The sequence below is a fragment of the Coenobita brevimanus genome, chromosome 26, assembly GCF_032717465.1.
Source record: "Coenobita brevimanus isolate Jiangsu-jjx chromosome 26, ASM3271746v2, whole genome shotgun sequence".
Lineage (NCBI taxonomy): Eukaryota > Metazoa > Arthropoda > Malacostraca > Decapoda > Coenobitidae > Coenobita > Coenobita brevimanus.
Window position 1 is genome coordinate 44,319,384 of NC_136979.1, and position 27,908 is coordinate 44,347,291.

At 42.9% G+C, this 27,908-nt stretch overlaps 1 protein-coding gene across 1 annotated transcript in view; it reads left to right on the forward strand.

Moving 5' to 3' along the window:
• The window catches only part of LOC145394206 (transcription factor E2F3-like), a 114,457-nt gene that overhangs the window by 86,197 nt on the left and 352 nt on the right, over positions 1-27,908 (forward strand). The gene's annotated exons all lie outside the window — the stretch shown is intronic.

The window sequence follows — 27,908 nt, forward strand, 5'->3', positions numbered from 1 at the left end:
TTTTCATTCATTATGATGACATGCAACATAAGTTTAGCGCACATCAGCTTAGTAAGCGCACTTGCTATGACTTGTATTTCAACATACCCAATTGTTTTATCACTTTCCTATTATTTTTCCCTTTACATAAAACCTTTCCCCCACCACCGTAAATGTTTTCAATTACTGTATTTACATTCATTACGAGGGCATTTAGCGATACGCTAGCACATATTCACGTAGCAACCACGATCTCAAACACTTGTGTTTCATCTTCTACTCTATTTATTCACTCCAATTATACTTTCCCACTTACATTACACACGTTTACACCCCTATACTGCACTGTACATACTTACTGGCATTATTTATTCGTGAGCGTCAGAATATCGCATGAAAATACCCTCGCAATGAATGTTTCGACCAACATAATACTCAAACACTTATATACTAATTCTTCACATATATTACGCACTTTCCCACTTGTTGACTTCTATCTTCAATATTACGGGCCTTATTCATTCAACTGAGCGTCAGGATATCGCATCTCTATACACACGCTATGAATATTTGACTTAGAATATATTTCAGCACTTACAATAATTTAAACTTATATTATACCCGTAAGCATTTCCAATAATAATAATTATATAACGTTCTCCCTACGTGTCAAGTGGGGTTGGTGGAGGATAAGTGACCCTCCCTGTAAAACGATTAACTCGAAGCCCTTGGCCACCCCGTTTGGGATACATGGCGTCTGGCAATGAATGAATGAAAAAATGAATATAATTATGGGCCGTATTTATTGCACTGAGCGACAGAATATCACATCATAAAACCCTCGCTATTTATCTTTCCACTTAAAGCATATTTATACACATACAATTTTTGCACTTATGTTATACCCGTATGCACTTTATACTAATATTTGGAGATCAACATAACTGATAATTTCACTGAGCGTCTGTCTGTCGCATTTACTTCATAGTTTCAGCGTCCTGTCGCATTCACACCATATCAGAATTGCATCAACGTGTGATATTCGCTGAAACATGGGTGAATACAGAGACCCACGTCACACTCCACGCACTCATAGCGGGTGTCCTTCCTCTGTGTCGTGAGTCTCACCCGGGAATTGCTACACACGTGACACCTGCGTTTGGGCCTAGGTCTGTTTGGCTGGGGAGGGATAGGAGTGGGGAAATGGCGGCCGGATATTCTCAGGGGAGTTTGGGCAATAGGGGCAGTGCGGGTGCGATGTTGTGGCCTTTCTACAGCATAACATGCAAACATCTCTCTTGTGAGCTCCCTCACAAACCCTTCAAAGGTTTCCTGAACTCCTGTTGTCATGGCATGAAGGTGGTGGCAATTCAGAGCAGTGATGTCTAGCAAGTGAAAGAACAGTTTCTTATACCACTTCATCGTGGTCCTGGCACACTCTACCGTCGATATCATGGAGTCTGACTGGTCCACGAGGCGCATGTTTATGTTATAGTCCATGACACACTCAGGTTTCCAAATGTGACGCCTGTTCTCGCTACGGTAATCAACGGAATCAGTACGTTGCATCAAGGGGCGGTGAACCGTTGACAAGAGGCTTACTTCTCTGTTGTGGTTCCACACAGTTGCAAGGATGTTGTTGGCTTTGAAGAAGACAACCTCATTCCTTGCAAGTTTCTGCCCTACCTTGGCCATGTGACGCCAGTTCACCTTCATGGTTCCACAGACTCCCGTTTCATGTGTGTGAAGATAACGAGCGAGAAGAGGGCTAGTGTACCAGTTGTCCAGGTAGAGGACGTGACCACGATGAAGGTAGTCTTCTATCATCGTCTTTACCACTGCTCCCGACAGTCCAATACTTCAATCTTCTATTTTGTCTGTCTGTGTGCACCGGTGTACAAGACTATGTTTTGCACGTATCCAGTTCTACAGTCGCACATAACAAAGATCTTGAACCCAAAACGGTGCCTTTTGCTTGGTATATACTGCCTAAATGAAATATTGCCTTTCCACAACACGAGACTCTCGTCTATGATGAGGTCTCTATAGGGATAGAATGAGGAACGAAAGGTTTGCCTCAGGTGATCAAAGACCAACCTAATTCGCCTCATTTTATCAGTGTCGTTCGCATTTGCAGGATCATGAGCATCATAGAAAAGGAGGCGACTTAGAATTTGTTGAAACCGATTATGGCTCATCACTTGCCCAAATATTGGGGTAAACATAATAGGGTCCCTTGTCCAGTAAGCAGGAATTCTGTTCTTTCGTATAATACCCATCAAAAGGACCAGGGCAAAAAATAGGAACATTTCTGAAAGGGAGACAGGGTAATCATATATGATAGAATGCCTACTCCTTGTTCCCAGTCTTTCACTCTCAAGGCGCTGGGTTCTTGCAAAAAGGTTGGTTTGGTATACAATCTGCTCCACAAATGCCTCACTAAAAAACAGGTGGAAAAAATCCAACCTGGTGGAATTACGGTGAATTCCGGGAGCAATGCAGCCAGAGCGCCCCTGCTCAGTGAAGGGGTGAATGAGGGGAGAAAAATCACTCCCATCCTCCCAATTCCATCCCACAAATCCCTCGTCCCCATCATCCCCATCACCGCCTTCGTCTGGGTGAGGAGGAGATGCTGGTGGGGTAGAAAGAGTGTGGAGGGCTTCCCCACTGGCACTCCTCTTCCCTCTGCCTTTACCCTTTCCATTTCCCTTACCCTTATGGCCTTGAGGAACATTAGGGGGCTGTGGGGATGAAGTAGTGGAATATTGGGGAGCAGAAGACGTGCTGGGGAGTGGTTCCTCCCCACCTTCCCCCTCCATGACAGCACCACGTGCTTTCTCACACACCCTAGCTCGACCACGTGTTAGGGGATATTGGGGAGCATAAGACGTGCTTGGGAGTGGTTCCTCCCCACCTTCCCCCTCCATCACAACCCCACGTGATAATGAACCCACCCGCACTCGCCCACGTGATACACTATGCCGCCTCACACTACCTAGGGAGAGCAATGACTCACTCACGTCACTCTCACTTTCCCTAATCCTCCCTGTACTTTCCCTTTCACTCCCCACTCCCTCCACGGCACTTCCTAACTCCCCAAACAAAATACTAGGCCCATACCTGCTCGTCCGACGTGGTGTGTGCTCTGGCCCACGATGAGTGATTACCTCACGTCCATACCACGTGGCATCACGTCCCACGACTCCATCCTCGTCCTCGTCATCGAAATCTGGTTCCAAATCACGTTGGGGATAGGCATAGGATGTTCCACATGGTTTCTTAGCCAGCTGCCCCTCTCTAGCAGCACGGTAAGTCACGTACTGCCGCTTCCTGGGAGATGGGACTTCTTCGTCTCTGCTGGTGGTTTCTTCCTCCTCTGGCTGCACAAAATCTTTATCCACAACCTCTTCATCCAGTGGGGAATCACTGTTGCCTGTAAAGGCGTCCAGGGCGGCTTGAATTTCGCCCTCTGAGAGACCTCTCTTAGCCATGTCTGAGCAGGACCGTTGCTACCAGGTGAGTGGACGAGTGTCGGGTTAGCGCGGGTCGCGCGGGGTCGCCGAGTGTCCCCGCCTGGTGGCAGGTAGGGGAAGGTCATGCGAGGATATGTACTGCAACTCAAGCGCGAAATTTGAAAATTGTCGAAATTATGCACTTTGCAATTGCACGACGTACCGGTACGTCGCCAGGACTGGCAAATGCAAATCGTTGCAACGTACCCATACGTCGACGGGACGGGGCGGTTTAAGATGAGAGTGACCAGCCTCACTCATCCCTGAGTGGTATTACATGAGCAGTAAACCCCAACCACCCCTTGGATATAAACCTTCACTGGCTCAATCTGATTGGAGCGCCTTAACCCACCAACTCCCGTTGACGTATATATACGTCTGAAAGTTTTGTCACTTTGACTCCTGTTGACGTATATAAACGCGCCGCAATTGCAAGGTCCATCATTTGCACATTTTTCAACTTTCGCATGTGATTTTTGGTACGTATACACGGGACACCTTTCTCTACCCAGTGGCAGGCAGGGACAATGCCTTACCCCTCATGACCCCCCCCCCCATGCCATAGTCTTGGCAACTCGCCTGTTACCATTGACTCGGCCAGTAAATACATGTTGCACCTCGGTACAAAATTCAAGGCCAGAGTGATTCCCCAATCGATGACAATGTGGAGAACAAAGTTTACATAGCTTTGGAGGAAGAAACAGTCAGAAATGATGATCAGGTAATGTCGCCAAAAAAAGTACAGTATGTTGATGTGTTTGGTGAGTGAAACAATGCTCATATCGCCTATATTACTGTATGAAAACCAATATACTCGTACTCCATATAAATTCATACCAAATAAATAAAAACCTTTTATGATTGGTTTGGAATCGTTACCCTTCCCATAGAACATGTTTTCTCTGGAGCCAGACCTCAAAGAAAACACAGCCAGGTGAGCGTATTGTTACCTGTAACGGCATTTTAAACCTCGGGTGAGTGGTTTCTCTATGAATTTCTGTTGTTTCTAATAAAAAGCGGAGGTTTTAGGCCCCCCCCCCCAAATGCCGGGATAGGAAGAGGTCATTGGTTAATAATCTGCCGGGATAGGGCGGGGTAATTACCCATTAAACCACCAGGTGCCATAATTTCATTATATGGTTACCACCCAGTGTAATAAATGGTTTCTGGTGTACAGGAAACCATTTGGCTTGTCACTCAGTGTAGAGTCACCGACAGGCAGAAGGAAGAGGAAAGAATGAAGGAAAGAAAGACAGAAGAGGTTAGAAGGATGGAGGAGAGTTTATTTCTGTATTTACAGTATTTATAATCATACTCTTGGATGTTGTGTGTGTGTCTCGCAAGGAGGAGAAAGATGATATTTTTTGTCTGTTTCGAGATACTGGGTGCAGCTGTGTGTGTTTAGGCAAAACTCTCGCAGTCAGGAAACTATAATCCCAGAGATTAACCAGGTCAGTGGTGGCAGAAGCAGTAGGATATGCTGCGGTTGTAATGATTGATGCTGCAACAATATACACAATGACTATTTCTCCAGTAAATACAAGAGGAACATAGTACAAGGGAGGAAGTAATGGCAATAGGAAAAAGATGGAAGGAAATAAAAAATAACCCACCTCTTAGGTTACTATCAGTTGAGTTGTTGAGTTGGAGACGGCTGACAGGGATGTTTATCTCCCTGCCCTCCCATCCCAGGTCAAAAGTAAACTTTGGTAAGTAGTCACTGACTTGGAAACACACTCGCTTACTTTTCTTGACTTACTGAATTTTCCATACTTACGCTACTGCACTTCCTTAGTTATATAATAACCACCATAATCTAGTTATGTACATTGTTGCTTAGACACTGTTTTCTTACTGTTTGTAAGTTTTCTCTTCCATACTCAATACTTTACTAAGAAATGGAACTCAGGGGAGCAGGGAGGGCAGAAAGGCACCTGGCATCCATGACACTGCCAAGTGGTGAGTTTTTTCTCTCGTTGTTGCCTGTCGGTGGTTGCACATAAATGGCATCGGACTTGTGCACTCCTGCCCACTCTTGTAGGCCCCTGTCCTTCACTAGATGATGACATCTTCTCCAGGAAGTGCAATGCAACCCAGTCCTTTGCAGCAAGTCTATCAGTTTGGTCTCGAACTGCACTTGTATTCCCCCATGACACTGACGACAATGTACCGTGCTCCTGCAAGATTTCGAACGCACAGTTGTGCATGAATTTCCTCATAGTGATCATCTGTCTGCTTTTCTGGCAGTAGTAGTGGGGTCCATATAAAACACACATGTACCAAGTGGAAAAAGTTTCTTGTACCACTTGAGACTGTGATGAATGCACTCCACACTACCAGTCTGGCAGTAGTAGTGGGGTCCATTTAAAACACACATGTACCAAGTGGAAAAAGTTTCTTGTACCACTTGAGACTGCGACGAATGCACTCCAAACTACCAATCTTCATGTCACTTTTACTAACCAAGTGCATGGTATGATTGAAGTCTGTGATTGCATTTGACTTTTGAATGCGTTTGCCTGTCACACGATCTATTTTTCTTTTGGCAGTGAGAGCTCCTGTGTGCATAGTTGATAGCATGTGCACATGACACTTGTCTTGCCATCACAGGGCAAGATCATCAGTGCTTCTTTACATCTTGGCAGTGCACGTCTTGCTTTTGACTGAAACGTGGCATGCCACATGTTTTGCTGCACTGTGCGACACAAGCCAGTATTCCTGGCAAGTAAGTGCATTGATAATTCTGGAGAGGTGTACCAATTATCAGTGTAGGGTGTGTGTCCTGGACCCACATAATCATCCATCATTTGTTTCACTACTGCACCAGAAATTCCAAGACTATCGTTATGAGGGATATTAGTTGTTGCCCTAGTGTATATTATCATACTCAAGACAACACCCGTATAACAGTCACACAGTGACATTTAGATGGGTTGTAATGTCTGAAAGAGATATGGCCACAGAACAACATAAGCGACTCGCTGATCACAAGCTTTTGAAAAGCCTCAAAGTAGCGTTTCATTTTTCCTTTGAGGTTCTTCAAAACTGGCCTGATCTTGTGCAAACTGTCTCATGGGTCCGAGGTAGTGTTGTCTGAGAAATGAAGGAACCTTGAGATTTCGGGTACATTTTCCAAGCCGTGTGCTTGCGGAATGCATCAGTATGTGTCAAAACATCTGTCGTCCAGTAATAAACAAGTGCTTGTTTCTTCACCAAGGGCATCAGCATCGTCATTGCCAAGAACATGTACAAGGAAGGCACAGTCACATCAGTCCAGTGCAATGTCCTGTAGGTCCCTTCTTGTCCTTCATCAGCTGTTCTCTGTCCAAAAAAAAAAAAAAAAAAAAAAAACGGCTCATCTCTGTTGCAGCTGTCCTTATCAGTTCATCAAAAAAAAAAAAAAATAATAATGGTGGCTGTCAGTCCTGTCGTGTGACGAACACCAGTCACTCTTGTCAAATGTAAAGGTCCTTGGTCTGAAGTCAGTGATTAGTGTCCATGTGTAGGCTGATCATGAAGGTGACAGTTGCACCGCTGCCTGGATTGCCATTTGCTTTTTGCACATTTTGCAGTAGATTTCCTCACCGGCTGTGAAGGCCGAGGGGCCTACATGGTGCCAGGTGCTGGATCAAGTGGTGCAATATTGCAGGATGATGAGACAGCACCTGAGGTAGAGGGAAGTGGTGATGAGGTTGGAGCGCAGGTGAGGGATCACGTTCGGTGCACCTGCACTAGCGGCACATATTGTGTCAATGTGCTCATTTCCTCATCTTTCATGTCGGGAATTAATTCTTTTGCCACCTTTTTCTTAGGAGGTGGCACAACTATCCTCTTACAAGCAGGAGGTGGAGCATCGTTGCCGCTTTTGGCAGAATAGTCATCCTCATCCTCATCTGGTGGTGTTTCCTACCACTTGTCACTCTTGTCATCACTTACATCGACACTACCACCATGCATCTCATTGGAACTGATCTTGTCAGCGTCATTATCACCATGCGTGAGGAACACTCCAGACCTGATTTCAGGGCTTGTCAGGCCCTTACGTGCAGGCAAATGGCGGCGGTACGATGGGGTGGTGGCCTAGCTAGGAATGAAAACAGTGTGTCCACTTATCTCAGTGTCACTTGCTGAACTAGCAGATGGAGTGCATGGGAGGGAATGGTTGAACATTATCATAAGCATGTCCAAGACATTCATTCGCTTAACAAAATTCTTTGCAGTTTGTTATGGGTTGCGGTGCATCGATGCAGCCGGCCACACTACAGTAAAATATCATTCGACATCGGCGGCTGTGGAGGGGTTAAGGGGAGTATGTGGCTGAAATACGTAAAATCGGAACAAATTTTGTGCATTGAGGCCAGCTTTCTGAGCTGTTGTGCCAAGTACTGTGATAATTCATTGATTTGTGGGAGAGTTATGGGTATTTTTGTATGATTAACCAAGGACCCCATCGCAAGAACACCAGCCAAGCGCACTATGGATGCTAGTAGTTCCCCCTCCCCCTTCCCCCAAAAAAAGTTTTTTATTGTTTTTTATGATTATTATGATGTAGAGGGGTAAAAGAACAAGGTTTTTATGTCAAGTGACAATCCTGGACCTCATCTGTGGATACGAGTTATCTTTACTTTTGCGTCTTGGTGTTAAAATTTTAGTAAAATTTTATTCTTTGGAAGAAATACCTGTTTCTCTATTGTCTTCAAGGTATGTGTATATCCACAGGGGACCAAGTACCAGAGTCTGTTTAGGTATATGTGGATATACATACCAGTACCACAAAAAGGTCGTAACAGCAGCACCACAGTTCATGAAATTTTAGATGTGCATTTTGAAAAATTGCAATTTTTCACATACAACAGCTTTCAGCCTCCCTGTTATCAAACCTAGGTTTTTTCTCGGCTCCATAAACATTATTCTGTCTACATGACATGTTTTGGGGATATGGGAAATATTCAAATTGCTTTTTTATAATTTTTTTTTTTTTCTTGACACTGAACCATTTATTGAAAACTCTGGATCATTTTTGTGATTCTATATGTAGGGACTATATATGCTAATAATTTCAGTCAAATTGATGGAAAATTGTAGGACTAGATAGATATTGAAAATTTGCATAAATGAACAAACAAAAATCACCAAAAAAATCACCACATCTCATTTTTCCTAAGAAAATATTCCAGAAAATTGAAAACATATCCAAAATACATCTCTTGAAAGGTAGTATTTATGGTTAATTTTTCATTAGTCTCCGATGATTTTTCTATATTTCGCCCAGATACTCCCCTTAGGGCATTAACCACTTCCTTCCTGTGACATATGGTCCATTTTTGCTACTGCCAGACAGTTTTGTTCAGCACAGTGGAGACATTGAGCTGGAGTAATTAAAGTTTTCATTAACCTGTTCAGGGTAGCTTTAGGTGTGCCAGAGGATGTGTGGATCAGATATTTGTGGTAAGACAGACAGTGGAGAAGGCTTGTGAGAAGGTTTATGAGGTGTTTCCGGCATTCATGGGTGTGGAAAATGCATACGAGAAAGTAGACGGAGAAGGATTGTGGAAAGTTTTGTGCATGTACTGTGTAAATGGTATGCTGCTGGGTGCCATCAAGAGTTATTATGATGGTAGTGAAGCATGTGTAAGGGTGAATGGGCATCTAAGTGAATGGTTCACGATCGTTGTGGGTGTGCGACAATTTTGTGTGATGACCCCATGGTTGTTCAGTAGATACAGTATATGGATAGGGTGATGAGAGAAATAAGAACATGAGTAATGGAGAGAGGGATGGCATTGGTAATGAATGTTGATGTATGGAATGTCTTGAGTTTGTTATATGCTGATAATGCAGTACTAGTTGCAAATACTGGACAAGTACTTGGTAGACCAGTGCAGAGTTTTGCTGATGTCTGTGAGCATCATACCTTGAGAGTAAATGTAGAAAAGAGTAAAGTGGTGATTATTGAAAGAAAAGGTGAATCCCAGTGTGATGTTACAGTGAAAGGAGAGAGTATGGAATTAGTGTGTGAGTTCTAACCTGGGTACAGTGATAGAAAAGAGGAAAATGTGCAAAAGAATTGGAAAGTAGAGTGACACAAGGAAGGAAGATAGCTGGTGCTATGAAGGCCCTGATAAGAAACAAGCTTGAGTGTTGCAGCTGCATGAGGCTTACATGAAGGAGTGTTAATGCCAACTTCAGCATATGGATGTGAGACTATGGTGTGGCATGAAAATGAAGAGAGTAAGAGCAGTGGGGATGGGACTGCTGAGGAATGTATGTGGAGTACAGAAAGTGAATAGGATGTGAAATAATGATTCATGAAAGATGTGGAGTGAGGAAGTTAGTTGACTCTAGAATTGAAGAGAGTGTACTGAGATGGTATGGTCATGTGGAGAGAATGGATTAAAAGAAAGTGGTGAAAAAGGTACATGAGTGAATTTGAAGGAGGGAGGAGGCTAGGTAAGCCAAGGAGAAGGTGGAAGGATTTAGTGGATGAGTGTGAGGAAGAGAGGTATGGAGGTTGGTTAAGCTAGGGGACTTAGAAGAGCTTGAGTTGGCTGGATGAATGTTGTGAGAAGTGCATGATCAGGTATTTGACACCCTTTTTTAACGTGGGAGCATCCGGTTTGACTCTATCAGATACATTTACGTGAAGCTACAAAACACGGTGAATTTTTTTGGCTTATCAGATAGAGCCAGGATTCCAGGGGCTTGAATGGTGAGTGAATAGAAGAGTGGCCCACTGGATTGGGCAAATTTGGGCTGTCCTGACGTTGCGACTCCTCACCCAGCCCTAGCGTGGGAAAGGAGGTCCAGATGATGATGATGATGATGGTATGAACCTCTTCAGTATGTGAGATGTTCTTAGTTTAATAAAAACATCTGATGGTAGCAAGAATGGGGGGGGAGGGGCAATTACAGTACGGTAATCACCAGATTAAATGAGTTAATTTTAGAGGTTTCTAGCACTGCACCTTATATTAATTTTCCACGGGTGTTAGTGAAGCCACTAGAATCTTAGAAGTTTGAATTGATACAATTCATCATAATTCGTGTCTTTAATTAGGCCTGCACTTTCTACACTGCACTTACTTATCAGAGTGAACCATACATAGTTGAAGTCTCTAGAATTCCTGTGAAGTGGAGCCAGAATTGCTGTCTGACCCATTTGACTGGACATGCTCTTGATAGTTCTTCCACTTTAGTGCTTTCTATTTCCTTGTTTTGTAAGTTTATTTCACCCTGTTCTTAGGTAGGGAGAAAGGCTTAGGTGGTGATGAATAGATGTATGATCTATTCCAGCAGTGACCGAATTTTTGTCTTCTTCTTCGAGCTTTTTGAATATATTCATTCCATTTACTACTTGGAAATTGGTTGTCGCTGATGTGGGATGGATTGTTATATTTGTTTCATGTTAAGCCCAGTTCATTTCAGTCAGTGAGTAGAGATCTTGTTGATGGAGGAAAGCATGAAGTAAAACTACCAGCAATACCCAGTGAAAAAGATTGTTAGTTGCATTTATATGTGTGTGTGTGTGTGTGTTTATATACATGAGGTCTGTGCAGAAAGTATCTGACCATAGGCTTTAAAAATAATAAATAGCTAATCTGTTGAGCTAGGACACTAATTCCCTTCAAAGTAGGCTCCTTCTGACTTGACACATAGAGCCCAGCTTTCTTTCCACTGCTTGAAACATATTTCAAAGTTGGTTTTAGCTGTCTCCTGCAGGTGCTTCGTCGCATTTGTCATGATCTCTTCTCTCAGATGAAGGTTGCTCAAGACATGTTGGAGTGTGCAAATTGCTATCCAGACTTTCTGAAGACTGTTATCGCCGAGATGAGACTTGAGTGTACAGTTATGACCAAGAAACCAAAGCGTGGTCATCCTAGTGGAAGCATGCAGGGTCACCTGGGGGGGGGGGGAGCAAGACAGGTCCACGTCAGGGTGAAATGCACTCGCGTGTTGACAGTTTTTTTTGGACGACCGTGGTGCTGTGCATCACGAATATGCACCAGAAGTTCAGGCTGTCAACAAACGTCACCACCTTGAGTCCGCAGTGTTACCTTTCTTCTTTGTGGCGCAATTCGGCGGAAGAGACCAGACCTTTAGAAAACAGCAAGTTGGAAGCTTCATTATGGCAACGCCCCTGCCCATTCTTCTCAGCTGATTCAGGAATTTTTGGTCATGCACAACATCCTGCAGGTCTGGCAGGCTCCCTACTCACCAGACATGGATTTGTGCAACCTTTGGTTATTCCCCAAGCTTGGAACTCTGCTGAAGGGTTCCTGATTTGAGAGGAGAGATCATGACGAATGCGGCAAAGCACTTCAGGAGATGCCCAAAACCGACGTTGAAAAATATTTCAGGCAGTGGAAAAAATGCTGGGCTACGTGTGTCAAGTGAAAAGAGGCCTACTTGGAGGAGGATTAGTGTCTTAGTTCAAAGGGTTAGCTACCTATATTTTTAAGAGCCAAAGATCGGATACTTTCTGATCAGACCTCGTGTATATAAAGTACATACATGTCTATCTATATCAGAGCTAGTGACAGCCAGGGCTTAGTGAGTTCAAGCACTCCGCTCTGACTGAAGGGTCGGAGGATCGAATCCACCCAAGGATCATTGGTAGACATCAGGAAGGGCATCTGGTCATAAAATGCTACATGCTCCAGTCCAAAAGTCCTCTACCCAGGGGCAACGCCGTAGCCCTTTGGGGATACCTGGCGTGTGTGTGTGTGTGTGGGTTTTTTTTTTTTTTTTTTTTTTTTTTTTTTTTTTTTTTTTTTTTTATAAATAAGAGCTGGGCACTTGGCCAGTCACTTTTGCAAACTGCAAATTCCACAATTGCAGAGGTGTGATTTCGTTTGCAGATTTGCGTTTGCAACAAATTCTATGCAAATTTTTGGTTTTGCACTTGCGGAAGCACTTCCGTAAATCCAAATCTGCCCGCAAACGTCTACACTGAAATGTGGAATTTTGATGGTTTAGATTTCAGCGATTAAAATTTTGATGCATTTTCAAGTGGTCCGCCAATCTCACTTTTCAATGCCAAAATCGCTTTTTTCAATGCATTCGGGGCCCAACTCCAACCAAAACAAACCGTGCAGAAGGCAGTGTTCTGTTGTTGGCTGCCATCTTGAAGCTTTCCTGCCCTCTACAGCAAAGCGCCGCAGTTTCAGCCTTTACCTTCCACGTGTGGGCGTGCATTTTGCTGCAGTTTTGTTGTATTTTCATTCCAGCTTACCTGTTTCAAGATGGCAAGCAAGAGTCATTCTTTGGGTAGCAGTGGTAATGGACGAGAGCAGCCTGGCACCTCTAAATTTTCGCAGCCAAGGGAGAAAAGGGAATACAGGAAGGGGCAGAAATACACCAAGTATACCCTTGCTGGCAAGGCGAAAGTCCGTATTCTACACTACAGTATGGCAGTACAATGCAGAACTACAGTTACTTAACCACAATTATTGTTCATAAAGGTTACATGGGGCATGGGCAAAAAATAATGATTCTACATAGTGAGGTTCGGAGGCTCCGGACCCAAACTAGTTTTTCCCATAAGAAGTTCAATTTAAATTTTGATGATTTGAATTTCAGTGCAATTTTTCAGTATGTATATCCATCGAAATTCGAGATTTCACTGTCCGTGGCCTAGCCTGGCAGTCAGCGTCTGGGTGAGTTGCCAGCGCCAGCCGCCACTCCCAGTCTATTGCCATATGTACTTTAAATGTTGTATATATACAAGAAATTCACCTTCGGTACGATGTACAATAGCATTTTTCATTATTGCACATTTTGTATGATAATTTTACATCATCATCATCATCTGGACCTTTCCCCCCCTCCTAGGACTGGGTGAGGAGTAGCAATGTCCAGACAGCCCATATTTGCCCAGTCCAATGGGCCACGCTTCCATTCGCTCACCATTCAAGCCCCCGGAATCCTGGCTCTATCTGGTATGCCAAAAACATTCACCAAGTTCTGTAGCTTCACATAAACATAACCGATAGAGTCAATCCGGATGCTGTCACGTTAAAAAGGGTGCCAAATACCTGATCGTGTGCCTCTTACAATATTCATCCAGCCAGCTCGATCTCTTGTCAGTCCCCTTGCTTCACTGATTTCCAAACCTCTTTTCCTCACACACTCATCCATTATATCCCTCCATCTTCTCCTTGGCCTACCTTGCCTCTTTCCTCCTTCGAATTCACACAGATACACCTTTTTCATCACTCTTGTTATCCATTCTCTACATGACCATTCCATCTCGGTACACTCTTTTCAGTTCTGGTGTCCACTGACTTCCTCACTCCACATTTTTCATGAATCACATTATTTTGTATCCTATCCACACTCTGTACCCCACATATATTCCTCAGCAATCCCATCTCCACTGCTCTCAGTCTTGACATTTCATTTTCATGCCGCACCATAGTCTCACACCTATATGTTTGAGTTGGCATTAACACTCCATGTAAGCCTCGTGCAGCTGCAACACTCAAGCCTCTGGTTCTTATCAAGGACTTCATAGCACCAGCTACTTTCCATCCTTGTGTCACCCTACATTCCAATTCTTTTGCAAATTTTCTCTTTTCTATCACTGTACCCAGGTATTCGAACTCTCACCAATTCCAATCTCTCTCCAGTCACTCTAACATCACACTGGGAGTCACTGTCTCTCTCAACGACCATCACTTTACTCTTTTCTACATTTACTCTCAAGGTACGACACTCACACACATCAGCAAAACTCTGCACTAGTCTACCAAGTTCTTGTCCAGTATTTGCAAGTAGTAATGCATCATCAGCATACAACAAATTTGGGATATTCCATTCATTACCAACTCCATCCCCCTCTCCATTACTCGTGTTTTTAATTCTCTCATCACTCCACCCATATATATATATTGAACAACCGTGGGGACATGACACAACCTTATCGCACGCCCACACCAATCATGAACCATTTACTTTGATGCCCATTTACTTTTACACGTGCATCACTACCATCATAAGAACTCTCGAAAGCACCTAGCAGCTTACCAGCTACACCATACATGCACAAAACTTCCACAGTACTTCTCTGCCTGCTTTGTCATATGCTTTTTCCAGATCCATGAATGCCAGAAACACCTTACACTCACAAGCCTTCTCCACTATCTGTCTTACTGCAAATATTTGATTCACACATCCTCTGTTACTCCTAACGCCACTCTGTTCATCACTCATTAGGACTTTAGATATCTCTCTTACTTTCTCTATAAAAATTCTTCCATATACCATCCCTAGCACACTGAATAAACTTATGCCATGATAATTCTTGCACTCACTTCACTCACCTTTATTTTTGTACAGGAGTGCATTCACAGCCTTTTTCCACTCTGCTGGCATGTTTCACTCATCCATGCCTTCTTACATATCTCCAACAAGCACTTCATTCCGCTCTATCCACTAAATCATCTCTACTTACACCTCATGAACCCCAGCTGCTTTCCCAATTTTCAGCCGCTTGACAGTGTTCTTCACCTGTGTGAGTGTCACTTTTCCTGGCTCTGCATTCCTTCTCTGCACACCCTTAAAACCAATCATGTTTACAGTGGCTCTGCCCTCTACTGTATGTTCCCATTCATCAGTTTTTCAAAATATTCTTTCCATCTGGTCCAGACTTCATCCCCATGGGTTAATAATCTACATCCTTCATATCTTCACATTTCTCTGTGCTGTTACTTCTACATTTCCACATTTCTTTCCAGAATAACTTTCATCTATTTTCATAGTTGTTTGCATTCATTTTTCTTCCTGGATCATCACTTACCACCACCTTTTTCCTGTTCACTAGTCTCTTTACGTCCTTCTTGCTCTTAACCCCTACATGCTGGGGGTTTCCTGATATTGCATGCTCCTTCCTACGTGGGATTTCATGATTTTGGGAAAATACTCTTACTTCAAGCCCTAATATCTGCCAAACTATGACAGCTAAAGATAAATTAAAGTTACACAAAACTCATGAACTCTTCCTCTTTCAAATGAAAGTATCCCCGTGTCTCCAGGTGGTCCCGTCGATTAATAAGGATAAGTTAATGTTCAAAGCGTGGCGGGAAGACTTGTGTCTGTACACGTCAACTGGTGTTGATCCTCGTTCAAAATTGTGACTGCTATACACAAGACCGGGCTGATGGCGGTGGCAGCAGACTCGTCACCCTGGTACAGAATTCCATCAACTTTTAACCCACGGCGTCCCATCGACGTGAATTAACATCCACACGTTTGCCACAGTATGAAATTCAGGGCCAGAGTGATTCCCCAATCGATGACAATGTGGAGGACAAACTTTACATAGCATTAGAGGAAGAAACAGTCAGAAATGATGACCAGGTAATGTCGCCAAAAAAGGTCAGGTATATTGATGTGTTTCATGAGTGAAACAATGCTTATATTGCCTATATTACTGTGTGAAAACCAATATTCTCTCGTACTACATATAAATGCGTACTAAATAAATAAATAAATATCGTTTATGAGTGGTGTGGAATGGTTACACTCCCATAGAACTCGTTTTCTTTGGAGCCTGCCTGATAGAAAACACAGTAAGGTGAGTAGGTACTGCTACCTGTATCGAGTATTTTAAACTTCAGGTGAGCGATTTCTCTGATTTTTCGATGTTTCTCACCAAAAGCGTAGGTTTTAGCCAAAAAAAAAAAAAAAAAAAAATGGTTGGGATTGGGGGGAGTCAGTGGTGGAAAAGTGGTCAGGATGGGGTGGGTTAAGATACTAATGAACACACACAGTAACTTCTTCCCCCACATGACACAACAGAAATTCAATCGATTATAATACGTATTGATAACAAATCACATATAACAATCGCCAACACATACATTCCCCCACAGTACCACACAGTTACTCTCCACAAATACACCACATCACTAACATACCCATCATCATCCCAGGTGGTGATTTCAATGCCAAGGTGTCAGCCTGGCATATCAACAACCCTGACACAGACAGAGGGCTGGTACTACAATCCCAAACAGATCATCTTATCATACTGAATAATCTCCATCAGCATACCCATATCCCACACCAAGCTCTCTTCCTCCCATCATCCCCAGACATCACCTTTTGCTCCCCAAACCTCACCCCCACAACATCCTGGAGAGTGGTCATAACCCTTGGATCTGATCACCTCCCAGTCATCATCACTACCAAAACCAGAATCACCCCAGCTGTCCACAGACACACATACACTAATTATAAGAGAGCCAACTGGGAGGCCTTCACAACTGAAACAGAACATTTTGAAACATTAAACAATGCATTCATCACAAACATCAACACCGCTGTGCACACTTTCAATACAATCATACAAAACCCCGACAAATGTCATCCCTAGAGACAATAGAAAGAGAGACAACCCCAACTTTACAGCAGAAATTCAACGCCTCATCAGTCAAGAGGACACACTACGACGCTTCCCAACACCCATACACAAGACACCGTACATCAAATACAATAATTCGACGCTCAGATAAACAGAAAATATCAGAACAGCAAACACTAAACTGGAATAATTATCTCCAAACACTTGACCACAAAACAAACACCAACAAACTCTCCAAAACACTAAACAGCATCACACTCTCCAGCAGCAGCACTACCCAATCACACTCTGCCATCACAACAACAGACACCATACCTTCAAGCAAACAGTCTCATCAATCACTTTGCACATGTCAGCCATCTAAACTGCCATCGAGACGACCGGCACATCATCCGATGTAAGAGACAGTTCCCCACAGACCCAGACTTCGCACCTTTCACTTACAACCAGACAAAGCACATCATTAGCAACCTCAAGCACTCATCTGCCTGTGGACCAGACAACAAAAGCAACATTCACCTTAAACTCCTAGGACCACAAGACATACAAGCACTCACCAACATATCAAACTACAGCTACTCACACAACATAATACCCAACATCTGGAAGCATGGCATTATCATCACTATCCCCAAACCCAATAAAGACCCCACGTTACCCTCCTCGCACCGCCCTATCACACTCCTCTGCACCCCCACCAAAGTCACTGAAAGACTGGTACTACAACTAGTTACACCTCACACACCGCTAGCTCCATCACATGGTTTTAGGCTACTACACTCCACAAACACTCTTCTTACAGACCTTACACAGAGAGTTTTTGATGGCATGAATTCAGCTAGGCCAACACACACAACACTCCTAGTCACACTAGATATTAGCAATGCTTTTGATGCCATCCCCAACCACAACCTCACAAAATATTCAGCACAAACATGCACAATAACACAAAAAGATGGCAGGGAAATTACTTAGCAGACATATGTGCACATGTAACATTTGCCGGTCAGTCTTTGAACATCAGAAACTTCACAAATGGCATCCCCCAAGGATCAGTTTTGTCCCCTACACTCTTTAACCTATGCATGCACAACATTTCCACACACCACAGATAAACATAGCTTCCTATGCAGACGACATAACACTTACATGTACACACCAAAATGCAAACACTGCTGCACACATCCTCCAGCCTTACCTCAACACACTACACGAATGGTTCACCACAAACAGGGTCAAAATAGCCCCAGCCATATTTACAGTGACCCTTCTCACAAACTGGACAGCAGAACACAGTCAAATCCCCCCCCCCCACACACACACACACACACAGTCCTTGGTGCAACATGCAATACATCAGTGTCATTTAAACAACACATTACAAACATTAAAAATAAAATAACAAGACTCAGTGCCTTGAGGTCACTTGCCCATACAACATTTGGACACAACAAAAAAAACACCACCAAAGTATACAAACAATATGTTCAGTGATGAATTATGCAAGCCCTGCTTAGGCTCCTAACCTCACTACAACACTCTACAGACCATACAGAACAAGGCCCTAAAAATAATCACAGGCTGCACAGCTACTACACCCACAGACCACCTACATCAAGAAACCAAAGTTCCCAAAGTCAAGGATCATCTAGATATGAGAGACACCCAAATTGTCACCGCAACCTCCACAAACCCACAACATCCACTACACTACATGGCAGCACAACCACGCACACCACGGAATGTCAAAACAACACCCAGCACGTGATATCACACACAAATACTGTACTGTCATCTCTCTCCCCCTCGCCTGCCCCAAACCAGCTTCCATAAGCATATCCATACTCAAATCACTCGCCGTTCCATTCAGTCACTTAAAGACAACACACAGCTGCATGCACGGCCTCCTGATATCCACCCTTCTGAATCCTGTCTCCCTCGTGAGGACAAGGTCCACCTAGCCAGGCTGAGATGTGGACATCATCTGGCCCTCCTAAGTTACTAGAAGAGGCTGGATGACTCAGTTGCTGATGCCTTTTCAGGATGTAACACAGCACCCCATGCTATTAAGCACATTATTGAAGACTGCATTGTACACAATCACTTATGCCTCCTTGAGAGCTCTGTGGGAAAGCCTGGTCTCGGCCGTGGCTTTCCTTAGGGACTTGGCGCTGTTTGGCCAGACTGTCTAGGGAACTACTACTACTACTACTACTACTATCACCACTACTGCTGCCGCTGCTGCTTAGGGATTAATATATTGTTCTTATTTCAATTGAACCCTTGTCGTGTAACCACTCGAGCCACTTCTTCCTCTTGTTCTCTACTGCTCTCTTAACCTCTTCATCCACAATCCTATACCTTTCTTCTTTGTTGTTATTCCTGCCACACCACACACCGCTTTAGCACTCCTAATTAATCAGTTCCTATAAACATTCTACTGGCTGTCCAGATCCATTTAATTCCAATTCACTGATTCTAGGTGAGGGATGCTTGGGTGGCAAGATGCAAGGTGCAAAAGATTCTCGGAGTACAGAAGACACACACTACACAGCTGGGAAACTGGGACGAAGCGGAGGTACAGAGGTAGCCTGATTATCAGGGCTATATGATGTGAAGGGGTGCCTGATTAGTCCAAAATCACGATGAATTCGGCAGAAACGAAACACAAGTACAGTACTGTACTATTAGACAGATTTATTTACCAGTAAATGTACACTTTAAGTAGCAGAAAGACCTTACCAATTCAATGTATATTCCTCCAGCTTGTTTCTGTAATTTTCAGACTATATTCAGTTTCGTAAATTACTTTTTCTTACTGAAAAATTTCCTCCCTGTTAATGTCGTCACATTCCTTAAGCAGTACCTATGATTGTTTCCAGCGCAATGGACGAAACTCATCGTACTCAAATGTGGGCTTCATTTCCCAACTGGAGATTAGGTTAGGTTAAATTATTAGGTGCAGTTAAGCTAGGTTAGGGCAGGTTTAGTTAAACACTTAGATTAGAACGGTGTCTTCTGCCATTACGTTAGTGAATCAAACAGAGTCGTCACACCAGAACAGCTAAAAACAGCGTGGAAACAGATTTAACAAGAAATGTTTATTTACCAACCCAGAAATAATCAGAAAAATATAACAGACTATCAGGATTAACTGATTTGGTAAGGTGCTTTTACTGCTTACAGCAAAGCGTATGTTTATCCCCTTCAATGTTCATGAGTTCAGAAATTTGTGTGCTCCCGTGGCAGACCTGGGAACCATTTTTTCAAAGTTATAAAATCGGTTTCTTTTTCTTACAGATGTGAGAAGACTTGTCTGGTACACTTGGTTTTTTCCCCTCCCCCCTGAACCCATTTTGTGATTTGCTATGATTTGTGAAAGAATAAAATTAGGGGGCATGTTACATTAGCATTTAAACATAAAATTAGGGGACACGTTACATTAGCAAATAAACATATCGGCGAAAACATCTGTGATGAAGTGGCCGTTTGGCTGTTTGGGATGGTAGAGTAGGGTTGTGTAAACATACCAGTGACCTTCGTTCCCTTCCCATAATTGTTCGCAATTTTTATAGCTCTCCCTTAACTCAGTGTCACTGACACTGGTACAATAAAGCTTTGTTCAAGGCTGGCAGCCATGAAGGGGTTAATGGAATACATTATTGTTTGTATCAATACTCTCTCTTTCACACATACACTTAAGAACAAACAATAGAATGAGCGATAAATGTACACTTAACTGTAAGGAGCAGAAACAACTGTGTGCTCTGTCGGTCCGAAATGTGTTGGGAAGCGCAACCTCAAATGAAGAATGTGGAACTGAATGTCACCTTACGAGAACACGTGAGATGAAAGTATTTTTTCTTAGAAAAATTTTTTGTTCCAAATCGTTCCTTATAATTGCGAAACTCATAAATTTTCGTGTAAGCATACAGCCTAATGACGTTATGAATTCAGTTCATATTTTTCTAGTTTGTTTTCTGTATTTTCCTGCCTAATTTGAGGGTGGTAAATTACCTTTCGCTGAAAGATTTCCTCTCTTATTATCATTATGTTCCTTAAGCCATACCTACAATTGTCTCCGGCATAATGGAAGAAACTTACTCATAATTTGGGTGCATGTTACATTAGCATTTAAACATATCGGCGAAAACATCTGAGATGAAGTGGCCGCCTGACTGCTTAGGATGGTAGAGTAGGGTCGTGTAAACGTACCAGTGACCTCCGTTCCCTTCCCATAATTGTTTTTAGTTTTTTATAGCTCTTCCTAACTCAACGTCCCTGACACTGGTACAGTAGGGCATTGTTTTAGGCTGGCAGCAATGATGGGGTTAATGGAATACTTTATTGTTTGTATCAATACTTTCACACATACAGTACATTTAAGAATGAACAATAAATGTACGAGGAAGAAATAAATGTATGCTCTGTCGGTCCGAAATGTGTTGGGAAGCGCGATATCTAACGAAGAACGCAGAACTGAATGCTAACTTACGAGAACACGTGAGATGAGTAATTTTTTTTCTGATGAACAGACATTTTTGTTCCATTTCATTCCCTAAAATTGGGAAAACCATTAATTTTTGTCTAAGCATTTGGCTAAATACTTTACCAATTCAATTCATATTCCTCCAGCCTGTTTTCTGTATTTTTCTGTTTTGAAGGTGGTTAATTACCTTCTTTTGCTGAAAGATTTTCTCCTTTATTGTCACTTTCTTTAAGCCGTACCTACGATTGTTTCCGGCATAATGGAAGAAACTCAGCATACACAAAAGTGGATTTAGTTTCCCAGTTTCCCAACTGGAGCCCAGGTTAGATTAGGTTAGGTTAGGTTAAATTATTAGGTAGTTAAGCAAGGTTAGGCTAGTTCAGGTTCATCAATTGCCTCACCAAACTCCACCCTACCACCCTTGTGATCGAGTTGTGAGCTTGTGGGGGGGGGGGGGACTCTGGTTTACCCATGCCTCACTTGCTAGCAACTGGATGTTTCCTGTTTAAACCGGAGCTATCGTACGGATAATTTTTATGTATTACTGTACCACTGAAGCATTCGGTCACAGCCCGGATATACGGAAAGTTGGATAACCGAGCTTCACTGTAGTTTCTTGCCTCACTATACATGATTGTGGCACTGCAGTCGGTTGCGCACCAAATTTGAATAATTTTCTCGCGGTGCTTTTTGTACCATCAATGCATACACCTTTCGTATAGGGGAATTTGTCCTATATTTTTTATTTTCGTGCCTTCAAATTTTCTTATATTGGGGCTTCGTTTATCGGGGACTCCCTGTACATGTATACATACATTCAGTGCACCTTTAATATGATAATATAATGAGGGACTTTCATGTGTCATCTGCTACCTAGCTGGTGAGCCCTATTTTGGTCCAAACCTAGGTAAGTAACATAACTATTGTCTATCTATCTATCTATTGCCAGACGTCATAATCCCGTAAAGGGTGGCCATTTGACTTTGAGTTATTTGTTTTACAGGGAGGGGCAGTAACCCTCCACCAACCCACTTGCTGACACGTAGGGAGCACGTATGAGTTGGTTATATGGTTACCACCCAGCGCTGTAAATGGTTTCTTGGCTTACAGGAAACCATTTGGCTTGTCACTCAATGTAAAGCCACCTGTAAAGGAAAGAAAAGCAATAAGTGACAAGAGAGATGGGAGAAATAGGAAGAGAGGACAACAGGCACAGAAAAAGAATGATAAAGGCTAAGGAAGAAGTAGGCAGCACTACATCAAGTGAGTGGATGATGGTCGCCACCACCTACCACCATAACTATTGTGACTATTCTATATGTCTGGATAAACCTACAAGAGTTAGCAACACTATAGACCATGAAAGTCACAAAAATACTCGTTGATAAAAAATATCATGCCCATGAATGAATACCTTTGACTGGCTATTATGCATATGCGTACATTGGGCTTCCATCCGGCAATCCTTTGCACACAGTCATTTCGTTGTGTTATTGATGAGGTCAGTGCAATTGGCTTTCATATCTACATTCATATCGTCTTTTTGAGTAAGAATAGTGCTTTCTTGAAGCTTGTCATTGCCTCAGGTTTCTGAAATTTAATATTTACCAAATACCACCACTTGACATCTGTTTCCATACGCCATAGGCGACCGTCCCCATGACGGGATAAAACATAGCTCACTTTTCTCAAGCTCTCAGTGAAGGCGGATGTGTATACGTTTCAATTACTAGACCATTATGGCGATTAACCAAGGTTTTGAAGTCCAATATTTGCATGATTCGTATCCTGTACCTTGATTTATACAATGAGGATACAAAAAAGACAATTACAAGTTAGCTTAGTGCTGCTACATGAGCGTGGTTACTTCTTCACTATGAGGACGTAAATCATTTTATTCTTTATTCCGACGACTTTGTTCAGCTCAGGAGAGACTGAACTGGATGATACAGTTTCATTAATCCCTTTCAGTATGAGTATTCTAAATGGTAAAAATATTTGGCAGCAAGAATAACTGTATATCATCAGACTGAAACAGTTAGGCTTCTGCCATCAATCTTTCAGAAGCTTACCTGATCATCATTCGGTACATGTTTTATGATATATTTTACCATCCCTTCCAAAAATTGAAGGAATATATATGATTCTAAATGGCACTGGAGACTTGGTATGACTTCTGTCTATATTACACATGCCACCAGAAGGCAAATTGTTCCGGTATGAATGTGTATTTTCTTGGGAGTATGCACTTACAGGGTAACAGGTTGCTAGGACTAAGAAGTGTAGGAACTATAGCAACTGCAAAATAAATGTTTGGTCACAGTGGTAAGAGTTTAGGAAAAAAGAAATGGCTAATACACTTTTATCACAAAAACATTGGTAACAGCATGTAGTGCTGCTCTCGGGTGTCTGTCCTTTCCTTTCCTCCTTCCTTCTTTCTTTCCCTCCTCTTCTGTCGTTCTTTACTTCATTTCTTCCTCTTGTTTTTGTCTACGGGTGACTACACTCCCTCTTCTATCTATCTTTCCTTCATTCTTTCCTCTTCCTTCTGTCTGTGGGTGACTTTACACTGAGTGAAAACCCAGATGGTTTCCTGTACACCTTAGGTTGCAGCCAACCACATTCTTCTCCAGCCATGTTTAGCCTTGGTCTGTTTCTATAAACACTCTCGGTAGCCTTTTCTCAAATCCGGGACTGTCCCTCTGTTACGCATGCGCGAGTGTGTTGGAGAAATGTTAAGAAGTAAAATTTACAAACTAATAAATTACAGGTAAGACAATGACTGTCACGTCGAAAGTCGGTGTTAAAAATGAATAATGATCAGGACTTCATATATGTATGGGATCGGCTACAATATCCAACAATCAAAATAGCATTTATGCAAAGAGAATTTGTGAAGTACTAACATTTAAGAAGCGAGTCTACCATCGTAACTCATGAAATAGCACAAATTAAAAAGATCATTCATATTGGTTATGAGTTTTCTAAGTAGCATTTTATTATTCTCAGTGATATATGCCATTACTATGTCTCACAGTTCGACAAGGGAGTAAAAATAACTCACAAATATTACATGCATGGTAACTGGGAAAGAGCTGCCATAGGACTGAATTAGCAGACAACGCGCTGAAAGTTCCCCATTAGTACCAAACCTTTGGTGTTAAAGCCGAACCCCATGTTGTTTGGTAATTTCCCATGTGTCTTTGCTCTTTCTGAACAAAGTTTGTTAGAAGTACAGCATCGTTTGGCTGTATAGTAGCACACAATAACATACAGCTAGCTCTAAATGGCTTTTTCTCAATGAATGCTTTGTTTATGGCTCCACTCACGATGCTGGTCACCCAGAGACTGATGTGGTGAGATGCAGAGGAGCGCATGTGTGTGGAAGTATACCATGACTGGTTGGTGTTTCCCGCGCATCTATTCTTTTACCAAACGAAAATTTGCCAAACAAAAAGTACATTCAGCCAGCTCAAAGTAGCTGTTGGAAGAGGATCTCCATATCAAGGGTTTACTGTATATCTATTTTTTGCCAGACGCCTCAGTCCCGTTTGGGGTGGCCACAAACAAATCGCCTCCACGTTGCCCTGTCCCCCGCCATTTCACTGCCCCCCTCTCTCATATACCTCTCCACCCCATCCCTCCATCTCATCCTCGGCCTCCCCCTCCACCTCACTGACATACATTCTCTTCGTCAGTCTTTCACCCTCCATCCTCTCCATGTGGCCAAACCACCTCAGTGTGTTCCTCATAACGCTTCCTGTCACATCCACATCCACACCACAACGCTTCTTTATATCCTCATTCGTCAGCCTGTCTCTCCATGTGACTCCACAGGCTCCTCTTAAATAACTCATTTCCACTGCTCTCACTCTTGACTTGTGTCCTTCCAACAACGTCCAAGCTTCACTTCCATACGTTAGAGTTGGTATCACAATACTGTCATGTAGTAACTTTTTCACTTCCATGCTCACTTCCCTGTTTCTTATCACTGCTTTCAAAGAACCAGCAACCTTTCTTCCCTGCTGTACCCTTTCAAGCACTTCACCCTCCAAACCTCCATCCTTACTCATCACGCAACCCAAGTACTTAAACGTACTCACATTTTCCAATTCCTCACCATCCAACCTCGCTGTACATTCACTGACTTCACCTCTCTCAAAGACCATCACTTTACTCTTCCCTTCATTCACCTTTAGACTCCGTTTCTTACACAGTCTCCCAAACTCATCCACCAAACCTTGCAGCTCCCCTTCGTCTTCGCTCAACAACACAGTATCATCTGCAAACAACAGTACAGGGAGTTTCCAAACACTATCCTCTCTCACCAGGGCCACTCCAACATCCACTACCCTACCTTGTACCTCTTTTATTACCCCATCCATGTACAGATTGAACAACCATGGAGACATGACATCCCTTTTTCAACCCAACCTTCAAAGAGAAAAATTCACTTAGTACACCATGCACACGCACTGCAGCCTTAGCACCATCATACGTACTCTTCACAGCATTCAATGACTTCCCATCCAGTCCATATATTCTTAATACTTTCCACAATCCTTGTCTATCCACCCTGTCATATGCTTTCTCTAAATCCATGAAAGCCGCATACAACTTTCCCTTCTGTAGAAACTTTTCCACTAAAGATCTAAGAATGAATATCTGATGTACACAACCTCTTCTCTTCCTAAAGCCTCCCTGTTCTTTCTCTAACTCTGTCAATAAGTATCCTACCATACACTTTTCCTGTTATACTAAGAAGACAAATGCCCCTATGATTACCACACACTTGTTTTTTCCCTTTTCCTTTGTACAAGGGAATAATTATACCTGACTTCCAATCCTCTGGGACTCTACCTTCCTCCCAGGCCAATCTGCACATCTTTCACATCCATTCTACTACTATCTCTCCCTCATGCTTCAGCATTTCACCACACACTCCATCAATTCCTGGGGCTTTCCCCAATTTGACTTTCTTCATTGCTTCCACAACTTCTATCCTACTGATTTCATCCTGTCGTCTCACCTCCCTCCTCCTCCCAGCCATTCCCCAGCCACCTATACTCGCATTACTTCCATCCTATATGTTCAACAATTCCTTAAAGTGCTCTCTCCATCTGCTCACTTTTTCTCCCATCTCCTGTAGTAATCTACCATTTTTATCTTTCACTCCCCTGCTAACCTCACTTCCACCCTGTCTTACTCTCTTCACCTCTTTCCAGAACATTATCTTACAGTCCCTCCACAAATTCCTCATCCACTCTCTGCATACTGTCTCTTACTAATCTTTTCACCTCTTTCTTTCTGCATGTAACTCTCTCTTCTGCCTCTCAACTTCTTCCACACCCCTATTTCTCATCCATTCATTGTATGCTTTCTTCTTTTGTGCCACAGCCTGTCTCACCTCTTCAGTCCACCACGCTGTTCCTTGCACCCCCCTCCGTCTTCTCTTCCTCCCACACACCACATCACATGCTGAACATATTTCTTCTGTGAATATCCTGCACACACCTTCCACGTCCCCCATCTGCTCCAATTCATATTTACCCAATCGTTCCTCCAGTTCTCTCTTATACTCTTCCTTTTTCTCATCCTCTTGTAACCTTTCCACTCTCCTTGCAACTACTCCTTCCTCTCGTCTTTCCCTTCTTCTATTTCTCCATCTTACTTGGATCCTAATTCTGGCCACCACCAAGTTGTGGTCAGAAAGTCCACTCCCCCAATCTCTATAAGGTCTTGCATCCATTAGACATCTTCGCATCATTTCATCCACACACATAATCAATCATTGCCTTCCTTTCATTCAGTTCACCACCCACCCTTCTCATCACTCGCCATGTATACCTGTGGATCATTTTATGACTGAAGAGGGTATTGGCTATCACCAACCCCCTCCCAGCACAAATGTCCACTAACGCACTGCCATTCTCATCTATTTCAGCAGGCACACCCCACTCACCAACTATTCCATCCACCTTCACATTCCCTACTTTACCATTCATATCACCGATCAAAAACATTCTCTCATTCCTTTCAAACTTTTCCATGCACACTTCCACATTTGTCAAGAACTCTTCTCTCACTCTGCTTGCATGATCTTGCGTTGACACATACAGACACACAATCGCCCACATTTGTATTCCAACTTTCAATTTTACCCACACAATCCTTGACCCAAATGTTCCATACTGTCTTATGCTCTTCTTCCATCTTTTACTCACAACTATACATACTCCTCCTTTTGCCCTCTCATTCTCACCTACTCCTGCACATATACTCCATCCATACTCCCATTCTCTCACACTCTCACCTCACAATTTAGTTTCAGTTATTCCGCATACATCAACTTTCGCACCCTCAAGCACCTGGACAATCTCTCTCTCTTTCACCTCATCATTCGCACCCCTTACATTCCATGTTCCGATTACCTTGTCCTTTGTCCGGTCCTTGGTCGTCATCTTTTGGTCAGTCCTTGTCCAAGGCTTATTGTTTGTCTCTTTAGTTAGTTGTTTTCCTTCCTTTGCCCTCTCCTTCTCACCTACTCCCGCACACATACCCTATA